The sequence below is a fragment of the Theropithecus gelada genome, chromosome 12, assembly GCF_003255815.1.
Source record: "Theropithecus gelada isolate Dixy chromosome 12, Tgel_1.0, whole genome shotgun sequence".
NCBI lineage: Eukaryota > Metazoa > Chordata > Mammalia > Primates > Cercopithecidae > Theropithecus > Theropithecus gelada.
This window is the reverse complement of record NC_037680.1, coordinates 64,823,516-64,836,509: the sequence shown is the minus strand read 5'-3', so window position 1 is coordinate 64,836,509 and position 12,994 is coordinate 64,823,516. Positions and strand designations below refer to the sequence as shown.

The window sequence follows — 12,994 nt, the reverse complement described above, 5'->3', positions numbered from 1 at the left end:
AGCTCTTTCTAAAACGCAGATGATAACATCTTGTCACCAACTCCATTATAACCTTTGTTAAATGGTTTTGAATTGCTCTTAGAATGAAGTACAAACTTTGGATTGCAAAGTCTGACAAGATGACTCCCTGACTCACTGGCTTCATCTCCAGCAATTTTAGTCCCTCTTTTCTTTCTACCCTATTCTCTAGCTCTATTTTCAGTCTCCTATTCTGTAGCTAAACCATACATTCTCTCCTCCTGCTTACACACTTGACCCACTCTCTGCACACTCTCATTGCTTTCTACCAAGAAATCTTCCCTCACAACTAGAATGTCAAATCCCCTGCCAAGAGAACCTTTTTATAATACCCCAGCAAGAAATACCACAAGAGATCAAATGTCTAACAGTTTAAGTTACCAAAGAAAGACAAAATGATGAAATCAACTGCCAAAATTAGGACAACTTTGAATATGGTATTTTGATTAAGAAATCGGTTTTAGGTTTCTTTAAAAAAAAAAAAGAAAAAAAAAGAAAAAAAAAACTATTTAAAGTTAAAACTTAGACTACCCTAAGGGCTGAAATGTTCTCTAAGGTTATCTAGTCCATCTTCTCAGTGAAGAAAAATGTTGTCAAATACTTAAGTGAAAAGTACATGTTGAACAATTAGAAACTATTGATATTAGTAATTTTATATCTTAGGTTTTATTTACCCAAAACTTATCATTTGACAAAACCAAGGAGGAAAAATGGGATTAAGAAGAAATCAAGCCAGGCACGGTGGCTCACACCTATAATCCCAGTACTTTGGGAGGCTGAGGCGGGCGGAACACTTGAGGTCAGGAATTCAAGACCAGCCTGGCCAAAATGGTGAAATCCCGTCTCTACTAAAAATACAAAAATCAGGCAGGCGTGGTGGCACATGCCTGTAATCCCAGCTACTGAGGAGCCGGAAGCAAGAGAATCACATGAACCCGGGAGGCAGAGGCAGCAGTGAGCTGAGACTGCGCCACTCAACTTCAGACTGAGCGAGAGAACGAGACTGTCTTGAAAATAAATTTTGAAAATTTTTTTAAAAAAGAAGAAATCAAACTATCTCACCTAACATTTTAACTATCCTGACAAATCAAATCAGGCAAAAGTCAAAGCAATATGCAGACAAAACATAGTCAATGGGTGTGGTATCACCATATATATTGTTTTTCATCCACAGTTCCTGTCTCCCAACTTTCATAGTCCTTGTTACAATGCTGGGGCACTTTAGGCCTCAGGAAACCTCTCTGACCTCCTGTCCGTCCTTTACCTGTCCAAGCAGGAGTCTAACTTGATTGTGAATCAAAACACTCATTACAGATAGAGTCCTCCCCCATACCCTAAAGGAAGGAATGCTACACAGAGGAGCCAAGAAAAGTCTGAACGGACAGGCCTGTCTGGGTTTAGATCACATGCTTTGTCCAGTCACATTTCTACACGGTTGTCAATCATGCCTATATAATGAAGCCTCCCTCAAAACCCAAAAAGAGTCCAGAGAGCATCCTTCTGGATAGTTGAACATGTAGAGGTTCTTGGAGGGTGGCCCGCCCAGGGAAGGCATGTAAGTCCCTATACCTTGCCCTATATGCATCTCTTCATCTGCATCCTTTCTACTTTCTATTATCCTTTATAATAAACTGGTAAACATAAGTAAGTGTTTCCTTGCATTCTGTGAGCTGATTCAGCGAATTAATCAAATCCAAAGAGGGAATCATGGGAACCCCAGCTTGAAGTCAGCCGGTCAGAAGTTTCAGAGGCCCGGACTTCCAACAAGTGTTGGAGGGGGATGAGGGGCAGTCTTGGGAAATGAGCCCTCAACGTGTGGGATCCGACATTATCTCTAGATAGATAATGTCAGAATTGAATTAGAGGACACTCATTTGCTGTCCACTGTTTATTGATGGGGGAAATAAAACACATATTTGGTCACAGAAGTCTTCTGTGCTGATTGTTGCTGTATGAGAGCAGAGGAAAAACATAGTTTGAGAGTTTTTCCTTAAACAATGCATTAATTTTTATGCTTTATCTAACTGAAGAGGATAAAATGAACAAATGTTTTATCATACAGGAGGTACAAGTAGCTATGCCTAAGAGCAGGAAATGAGTAACTCATGGTGCCATCAGAGGGACAAAAAAGAAGGAAACAAGCATCTGCCAGGAATCTAGGAATTCAGGTAATTCAAAGGTGTTACATTCTCACTTGTAAAGAGAACTACCAAAGCTGGCTTAATTGTCCAGTTGGCATTCAACGGCACACTTTTTCAGCTAGGACAGTGGTTGAGACACATTACTTCCCATCCTACCAATTGCCCTGGTTCCACTGCTTTCTGGCTATGGAGACAGACAAGTTTCTTTATAATTTGTAAACTGTAAAAAACATTTAGCATGATGCTTAGGACATAGCACTCTAAATACTATTCTTATTATCTTTACTCTCTTGTTCGAAAAATCCATTTTGGTGTCAACTCGTAGGTATAAGAAAATAGATTAGGGAAAGGGTACAGATGCTATGAAGATCTTAATAGAGAGAGACAAATTAAGGAAGGGTGCTATTTTTACTTTATCTGATTATTTCAGCACAAGTGGGAGTTGGAAATTGAATTATCTAGATATACATTCTCTCCCTCATTTTATATCTGCTGTGAGCCAAGTTATATTTTCTATTATAATTTCCAAACTCTTCCATAAGCAGAGTTCCTTTATGATAATTTCCATACCAAGCAGCATTTATTCTCATTCAAAAACCCACAAGAATGTGGCTCCCTTTTAAAATAAGAAAAGGTCACCAGAGGGTACTCCTATTCTGTAAGGGCAGAGGGGGGCCCCAGGACAATCTCTAAGCAATCACTTCCAAAAGAACAGTAATCCTCTGAGAATTGCAGCACTTTGTATTCTCTGGTCTCCCTTGCCTAGCTTCCCCAGTGTGGTGACTTCCTTAGTTGCCATGAATGAAGGTCATGATCTCATAAAGAAAGCATCTCAAGCATGTTTATTGCATTCTCATGCAAAAAACTAATATGCACAAGTCAATCACAGTAATGTAGGAGGTCTTGTTACTTCAAATGTTGCCATCAATAACTGCTTCTCTAATGTCTCTATCACTTTCTTTAGGTTTCCCAGTTATTGGCTACGTTTCTCTCCAACCCAATCTCCATGCTTTTAACATCCACACTGAAAACAATTCTAATACATTAGCCTTTCTCAGTCTTGACCAATGACCCGGTTGCCACACAGCTTTACTGCAGGCTTTCAGCATCTGTGACATTCCCACCTACAGTTTCATCAGCTCTCTTTAAATGCACTGCCTACACAACCTCTGGCTTTTCATTTCTCACATCACTCATTCCCAGCAAACCTGCCCATTATGACACTTTGCCTATTCTTTCAGCAGATTAGGTTAGTCCTGGTTCTGCTTGCCTCCACCTCCTGCTTAAACTACTTGGTTAACTATTTCAGCTAAAGCGAGCTATAATACTCCAAAATATATTTCATCCCTGCTCTTGTCAATTCTCAGATTTGGGTTCTTCCTACCACCTTCAGGGCAAAAAGACAAAGAGAGATATATCTCCTTATTTTGATTAGACCACATTACAAAAACCAATATGCATACTGCTAAGTCATTGTAAAGGGTGGGTCAGGTCAAGAACCTGGTAGCAGAAAAAGATTAAATTGCTAATGGTTCCAGTGAACTAGAGTTTTATAAAACTAGTGTTGAAAAAAATGATTCATGACATTGTTAAAGAACAGGAAGGCAAACTTTATTCAGGACCATCATAATAGGTGTTGGGACCACTACAATGGGGTTTTGCAGTGAGTAAGAAAAATTAGGCTCAACTTCAAATGCTATAAGAAAAGGTAGAAATTTGTGGCCAAATAGCAGGATGTAAGACAGTGGAAGAAAAATTACTAGTTAGGATTCTTGCTGAATGAAGGTTAGGGTGATGAGATATCATCTGGGAAATGGTGGAGGGTGAGGATCCTGATTAGACATAGAGTTGTCAAATATTGAGGATGGCCAAAGTGACTTAGCAGAATTCTTGCTAAATTTGGCAATGCAGATTAGAACACAGAACCCCAAAAGTCAAGACCTGGTTGAGAAGAGGATGCACAAGAGCCTGGCCAGGATTTGATCAAGGAGAAAATCTTTGTCACTAGCTCTTACTTAAAAGTTTACTATATGTCTGTATTTTTTTATACCTCTGTGAGTGGAACTATAGTTTACCATTTTTTAAAATTTTACTTGTATCAGCTTTATCTTTTATATTTAAATAGTTACAAATTAGTCTTAACATCACAGTATAAGTTTTAAATTACTCAGACCAGGCACTGAAATTGCTTTAATGTTTCCTTATGTATATTTAATGTATCCAATACACTAAAGATACCACACAGCCAATAAATAGTGGTATAATTTTGTGAACTGATTAGATTACAAATTTATATTTCAAAAATTTTTAAATTTAGTTCTCTATTGTCTGAGCCTGTTAGATTATTCCTAGTTTTGCTAGTCTCTACCTCCTGCTTAATTTATTTATTTAAAAATGAATTTAGTTAATAAGATGATTGACATATCTACTGTATTAAAAACTTAATGCATGGTGATTTGAATAATAAATTTTTATAGACTAACAGCACTAACCATATCTAAAATTTATAAAACCCAAGTAGTCTATAAAGTTTCTTCAATAATCTAAATTACTACTTCTAAAACTTTTACTTACAAAATTAAGATACCATTTAATAATGGCTATAATTAGGATACTATTTTAAGTAGCCAAATATTTTATTCAAGTTGGTTTGAAAAAGAAAGAAATTCATCATCTCACACAGCAGTAAATCCAGAAATATAGTAGGGAGTCAAGAACCGAATGATTCCATCAAGTACCCAAGATTTTTATATTTTTTTCTGCCATTTTAAGGCATTTGTTTTGCCCTCAAACTGAATCTCCTTGTGACAAAAGATGATCCCTGTATCAATTTGAAGCATATATTCCAGATAGGACAAATATCAAAAGCCAACATGTGCTTTCTCATCCAATGTTCACTTGCTAAGTGGAACTAAATCTTTTCTACCCACTTCCCCTTAGTCCTCCCATTTCACCTGACATGTGATATATGACTATAACTGGGACAAGGAACAACCATTTCCAAGGGGCATAGAAACACTAAGATTTTTAGCTGAACCTAATCTAAAATTCCCTTGAATTAGGAGTCGGATTGATTTCCCCTGAGTTATGTGGGAAAGACTGTACATTTGAATAACACCAGGGAAAAGAAGAATAAGGAATAGATTTCAATAATGTATGCCACGGTACAAGGAAGGTGACATAGCTCTCAAAAGTGAAAACATGCTTCTTGCAAATGGATATGCAAGAAATGGAAAGAAGAGTTAACTTCAGGTACAAATCACACCTGGTTTAATCCAATGTCATTGTCATTAAAAGGGAACTTGGAGCCAGGTACAGTACTCACACCTGTAATCCTAGCACATTGGCAGGTCAAAGCCAGAGTATTGTTTAAGCCCAGGAGTTCTAGACCAGCCTGGGCAACACAGTGAGAACCTGTCTCTACAAGAAATTGTAAAAGTTTAAAACTTAGCCATGCATGGTGGCATGCACCTATAGTTCCAGCTACTTGGGAGGCTGAAGTGGGAGGATCACTTGAGTCCAGGAGTTTGAGGCTGCAGTGAGCTATGATTGCACAAGTGCACTCCAGGCTGGGTGACAAAGTGAGACCCTGTCTCTAAAATAAATAAATAAATAAATAAATAAACAAATAAACAAACAGGAACCTGGACATTCAACAGGACAGGGAAGCAAATAAGTGTCAGTGGTGCTTGATGCTTACCATTACAGAAAACACAAAGTGAAGTCAAAAGCCAGAAAGAGACTGAAATACCATTATTTCTTATTGTGATCTTGACGGTATTGTCAATTTTCAAGTACAAAACTATTACCTTAGACCCATCCCTGGAACTTCAAGGTGGTTCAGACCTACTAAACTGATTTATAAATGTGAAGCTCTATATATTAACTATTTTAAATTAACACGTTTAAAGAGGCTGCTCTTGTCATATATTTCAAAAATAAAGTTGAATCATTAGTTTCAAATAAATCAAACATCAATAAGAAACTAATTTTAAAATAGTGTATCTCACAGAATGGTTAAGCCAAGCAAAAAGAAGGGAATATAGGGAAATAAATTATGTCATATATGTTTTAATTATAGGTCCCCTTCATAAGATAGTAATTTGTTATACTTGTATATATTCCAAATTTATTTTCCAAACTTCTTAGCAAACATTTACATTTTTTATCAACAATGGTCAGTAAGTAATGCACACCATATAACCAAATATATAATCTTAAATAAGTCAATGACGCATAGAAAAACTATCAAGTTTCCATATGTTCAGGAAAAAAATATTTTTTTCAATATTATTCATAAAAATTGTTAATACTGGCACCGTTACTTATTACCAAGTAGGAGATAACTATTTAACATATCTGTTCTTTAGATATGAAAAATAAACAAATATAAGACAAGATGCACAGTCAAATCATAACTCCTCCCAATATAGTTAATGCTTTGAAAAAGATAAACTATTTTTTTTTAATCTGCATGTTCTGAAATTAAATATAAATATGAAATCGAGAGCACAACCTACTCCTTGTGATTCCAATTACATGCTGATCAGGTCTGGAGAAATGGAAAAAGAAATAAAAACAAGATGGCTGTTTTGCAAGATAATCCAGCTAAAATTATTCAGCTAAAACTAATAATCTAGCTAAAACTCCTCTATGTAATTACTAATGGTTATTCATGAACATGGAAACATAAAGGAGGAACATCTCTATAATTGTAAAATCCACAAGTTGTTCTCTTAAACCATATTCATGGCTTCATGCCTTCTTGCCTTCCCCACCTGCTCTGACTGAAACTGTCCCTTTTCAATGCCTGCCCAACTCATCCTCATCCTCTGTGACTTGGTGTAAGAATCACCTCCACACATTATTTCCATACACTGCTTCCCTTCACCCTGTGAATACCCCCCTTCCCCACCCCTCCTTCCTCAACATCCTCTGCACCGTACCTCAGAATTATATAGAAATACCAAGTTCTATTTAAGTTAAAAAGAGATCTCTGTCACCAGCTAATCACACAACTACAAAAAGAACAAGTGTTATTTGATAAATATTTATTAAATTCAACTGTATCATATCAGAATCTCTTCATTTACAGATTCACAGTTTAAACACAGTTATATTTCCCAAAATGAGAAGGGGGGAAAGATTTCAAATGTATATAAGTGAACAGAAAATCACTGAATAAAGATGAAATCTCATTGAATAAGCATATCTCAAAGAAAGATTCATTATATTGTAGAATACAGTAAACTCCTCTTCAAAAAACCAATATGTCAGCATGTTGAGCTTCCCTGTTCTTTGTTCTCCATTTTAAAATTTAACTTCCTCGTTCTTTACATGTCCTTGTCCCTAGTTTCAGTAAACAATCCCCTCCTATCCTCTATCACTTGCTCTGTCCTTAGTCGCCTGCTCGGTCCTTAGTCACTTGCTCTATCCTTAGTCATCCTTGGTCACCTGCTTTGTCCTCAGTCATCCTTAGTCACCTGCTCTGTCCTTAGTCACCTGCTCTGTCCTTAGTCATCCTTAGTCACCTGCTCTATAACCATACTTCCCACAAAACTACTCACCCTTCCACTCCAGCTCATACCCCTGCTCTCTTTAAAATAGTCAGAATTATCTTAGATTGTGTGGTCCAACCCTAGCCAATAGGGGAAAGTCACAGCAGTAGGGATTAGCTGCATTAATAGTAAGATCCCTTTCTCCTCCCTTGTCTGGTGTGCTCTCGCCATTGCTCCATCCGCGAGACACACCCTTCTATAGAAGTAAATTGCCTTGCTGAGAAAACTTTTGCCTGAGTGCTATATTCACTTGGCAGCACTGAGCATTTACTTCCAACAACATCAAGTCTAAAATGTTGTTTTCTAAAACCTTATCTGTGCTACTTAGGAAATTTTATTCTTCCAAATTGATCATGAATGTAATCAACTAAACCTATGATAACTCAGACTTTACAAATGTAGTTCTTCCTCTAAAATGATTAAAGACATTAGCAATATGAGACATCTTACTGATTTAATGTTAAGAAGTTTAAAGGTTTTTCTCCTATATATCCAGTAATGGTGATGCATTAAAACAGAAAAAAATAATTCATAAAAATTTAAAGCAATAGCCATTGTTATTCTAAAATGATGCTATTTTATAAATCCAAAATACCAACAGACTTTTGCCATTTCAGATTGCATTTATATAATTTCAAATAAAATTTGTGTACTCAAATGTGACTCCTTAAAAATTCTCTCAAACTGTATTCTGAGAGACTACAATCCATAAACACCCTCTAATTATATTTACTTAACATATTCAGCATAGAAATAAATTGTTTTGAAATTAATTCAGTTATGCAATTGCTCTTTCTAATTAGTCAAACTTTCTCTGAATTTATTTGCACTACTAGTAAAGTTCAATATTTATGTTATTGGACATCTTTATGACTATAATAACACACATCACCAAGGAGTAAAAGGAGAGTTTGATCATCAACCAAAGTCCTTTATTACTATACAGCTCCTCAAAGTAGACAAAAATAAAATAAATTACAGAGCATAACACATATTTTGACCTTTAAAGACACTTCACAAAATACTCTGTTTGTTAAACAAAACTCTCATTAGTACTTATAACCCTATGTTTTAACTCATGAGGTTGAAATCTGGGTAAATTAACCTACTTGCTATTAAAATTTTACCTAAAACTTGGTATCTCTTGATGGTTATAAATGGCTATGAAAAAATTGAGAAGCTAAAATCACATTTATTCTCTTATTTCAATGTTTTACCCCAAATTTGCATGTTTGCTACCATACTACAAATGTTCTGTTTGATTTTTGCTAAAATTATATTTAAAATTGATATTATCTCATTTAAATATAAATCAAATGAGAACAATAGTTATTATCTCATGAAATATTATATGGCTATAAACAGGCAAATCATTAATGATTCAGTCAGTAGATTATATATGCTGTTAAATGATTGTCTTTTATTTCTGTAAGAGAGGAGAGTGAAGACTGAGCCCACAGTCTTCAAGCTACAGCCTTTGTAGCTCTGGCAAAGTTTAAGATCCTTGATGTTCCTGGAGGACTGGTGGATGAACTTTCAAGAAATGTATCAATTGTAACACCTAATATTAAGAAAAAGCTGTACCATACCAGGAAAACACTACATTTGTATAAAATTCTCACTTCACAATACCTTCTAAACTTATCAGTAGTATCTAACTTCTAAATAGTGAATTTACCCTCTTACAGTAGTTAACTGCACATGTGCTTGTGTTCTACTTAAGAAGAGTAGAAAAGGCTTCCATGAGTATGCCATCATTGGAGACAACAACCAAGAATGTAGGTAGAAGATCTTGCCAACTATTTTTCTCTTCTTTCAGAGATATAAATAGAAGTCTAAAAACACTTCTAGAATTTGGAAAAAAGGAAAAAAAAAAAGGATTTCTAGGATTTCTAGCAATACTTATGTGGGAAACATTTTTAATTAGTTGTTAAAATTGGGCTCAAAAATATCAATTAACTGAAGCTATTTTTCCCTACAGAAAAACTATAGCACTAATAGAGAAACATCAAAGAATATATATGTATCATAAGTATGCACACATAGAAAGAGAGAAAGAAATGGAGACTGAGAGGGAGAGAGAGACAGAGAGAGAACGACAGAGACAAAGGGAGAGACAGAGAGAAAGCAGTCCCCCAAAACATGGAAGTTTCTAAGGTCTACTCTGAACTTCTTCATCAGGAGGCATGTGATACATCTGATGTATAGGTATATTTATATAATGTTAATAGCGAAAAAAAAAAACAACAACATGAAATAAAGGCAGGTGTTGAAATCTAGATGCACTCTCTTAGTTGCATCCTAGAAAATACATACAAGGTTATTCAAAACTTCCTTTAAAAAGCCATATTAATCTTTACAACTTAGCACAAAATACACTGAAAATCACAATTTCTATAAAAGTTAAGTTACTTATTCATATTATGTGTGCAAATCAGGGCAGCCTTTTCAAAACTATTCTTAAGTATACAATATTGAAAGACAAAACTAAATTCAAATTCACCATAACTATACCATTTCAATGTAAACAGAAAATTGACACTTATTGTCCCACACAATATTTGAGTCAATTTACTGTCCTCTGATGACAATTAATCATGCATGGTAAGCATCATTAGAGTGGCTGAAAACATTTCTTAAGCATAAAACAAACAAAAAACTAGCAAATAACAGGGCCTGAAAACAGTATAAGCATTGTTTTCTAAGTCTTACTCTGGAACAATGACTTTTAGCCATTGTCTTTAAAAATAAAGGACTGATTTCAATTTCATATCCCCAGTGTTTGAAAGTGAAGTGATTTCTCTGTTCAAAGTTTATACCATTTTTTCCTCTTCTAATCTGAGTATATTTTAGACTCTTATAGAAAAAAGTTTAAGTTTCCTGATCTCTAAATGCATTAAGGCAAACACTATTAGATCCGCCAGCCTCTAATATGTTTAAGGACCACAGCTCATAGCAGTTATGCAGTTAGCTTCTGTAACTATCTTTGAATTCATTATCATATTGAAATAAAATAACTTTTTTTTATCCTTTAGCGGTTTTAGAAAACAAATTGCAATATCGCGGATTGAATCACAAATACACCACTTTGCTAAGTAAAATTTAAATCACCTACCATTCATCAATGGAGATAAGAATTTTAAGAATTTCTAATTTAAAATGAAAGGTAAAATTTGACATTTTTATTAAAATTACCCTAATATATCCTTGAACAGTTCAAGGATACCCATAGTGTAAGTTTGAGTATAAATTCAACCCAACTACTGTATCCCATATACTCATGCTTTTTACAGATTCACTATTAATGATAATATAAAGTCTAAAAATAAAAGCTATGATTAGGTATTTTAGCAAAAGACTATCCTTTAAACAATTCATCTATACTTATTCTGTTTTCTCTAATAAATTGATCTGTTCACCCGAAAAAGAGTTAAGTTAAACATCCATGACTGTAGCACAATACAATGAAACATAAAAATAGGTAGTATATTTTACTAATTGACATGTCACACTAAAAAGTAAATATTTCACAATTATCATAATGAATCAACAATGAAAAGGTTCATAAATTATAGACAGAAATATAGACAATAAATGATATGTTGGTAAAATGTTTAAGAAGTAAAATAACATGCACAGAAATCACAGAGCTGAGAAGTTTGGTGCTGATGGGAATAGAGGCCTGATGATGCATGATATACATACAACAAATATTGGCTGGATTTATTAATGAATAGCTCCAAAGTCTATCCTCCAAATTCTTAAGAAAATTATTGTGGCCATTGAGAAAAGAAAGTCTGTCTGTATATCATAAATACATTTCAGCCTCTCAAGTATTATTTCTGAGAAGAGAGCCAAGTTCTGTGAATATACTTGGTAATTTCTCATAAAGGTAAAATTAAGCTGCAATTTAATAATAACTGGTCTTGTGTATAAATATAAACTGAAATAAAAATAAATGAATTTGTTAATTGTTCTTTTCTGTTTGAGAAAATGACTCAGCCTTAATCATAACAAAATCTCCCCTATATCCTCAAAAATTAAAATTTATGATTAAATTAAAGCTATGTTAAAATGTAAAAGTGGTAATTTTTATAAATTAGATCCAGATATGTCATTATTACATGAGTATTCAACATAGAAGGATTCCTATTTTATCCCCACAAACTCAACTGAGTCAGCTGAGTCAGAAATCCTATGACCTTTATGTCAAAAAGCCTATTAACATTATTTCATCTCTTTAACTCTCACAACAATCTTGTAATTATGTAAAGGAAAGTTTCTTTACTTTGCAAGTGGAAAAACTGAAATCATAGTCAGGGAAAACATTTGGCTGAGTGTGATTCACAAAGTAAGTCTCAGACAGCAGGCTAATATTCACAATCTCAAACTCTTAAATACAGAGGAAATATAAAACACATGAGTTTGTTTGTTTGTTTTCAACCATTTAACCCCTAAGCCCACAATAGTAAACCTACAACCCACTTCTCTGAAGAAAAAAAAAAAAAAAAAAAGAGAGATGAAACATAACTTTAATACATAAAGAAGAGTCTGAGAAGGCTTTGAGTTTCTGGCTGGTTTGGAATTAGGAAGCAGTAAAGGGCAAATGTGTGAAATACTGAGACCATCTCACCTTCTACTTCTTCACATGAAACAGCAAGATCTGTTTATCAGGATCACTTTTGACAAGCACAAAGAAGTCATGCTGGATATGTTTTCTACTTTAATTCCATGACTCAAATCTATGCTGGTTGAGAATATCTAATTGAATTATTCAATTTAGGTAGAAAACCATCTGCTCAAACCCCTAAGTCTTCAATTCTTGCTGCTATGAAAACAAAGTAAGGCCAAAGTCAAGGAATTGAAGTTGCAGCAAATCTCGTCCAAGGAGACAAATAGCAACAAAGTGTGGGCATTTGCAAAGTCTGATCAGCACAAACAGCATCGGGCCCCCAGCTATTCCACTGCAACACTGATAAGGAAAGTTCAGACTTTGCTCCTGGAGTCCTTTTTGTAATTTCCTCAGTCATATCCAACTGCACTCTGTTTAGTTTATTTTTTTGCCAAAAAGACTGATCTTAGCCACCTAAAAATTCTCATTGCAAAAGAAACCTCTTGTTGAAACCCCAAGTACAACCGACAGCCCCTTTCCAATTATCCCCTGCAACTTCCCCAGTCTCTTTCATGCCTAGCTACTGAGCTCAGTCTAGTTTGGCTGCCGGCCAGGTTCCTCTCTTTTTTTTCCTTGTCAGTCGTAAAAACTTGGAAAACCCTCCT

General features: G+C 34.8%; 1 protein-coding gene across 5 annotated transcripts in view; it reads right to left on the bottom strand.

Annotated features, from left to right (window-relative positions):
• Window positions 1–12,994, bottom strand: part of GULP1 (GULP, engulfment adaptor PTB domain containing 1) — a 307,929-nt gene that overhangs the window by 290,664 nt on the left and 4,271 nt on the right. Inside the window, exon 2 of one of the 5 annotated variants that reach the window (XM_025404712.1) lies at window positions 12,351–12,545. The exons of the other annotated variants lie outside the window; for them this stretch is intronic. The gene's annotated coding sequence lies outside the window, so the exon portion shown is untranslated. The remainder of the gene's footprint in view (window positions 1–12,350; window positions 12,546–12,994) is intronic. 5 annotated transcript variants of the gene reach the window in all.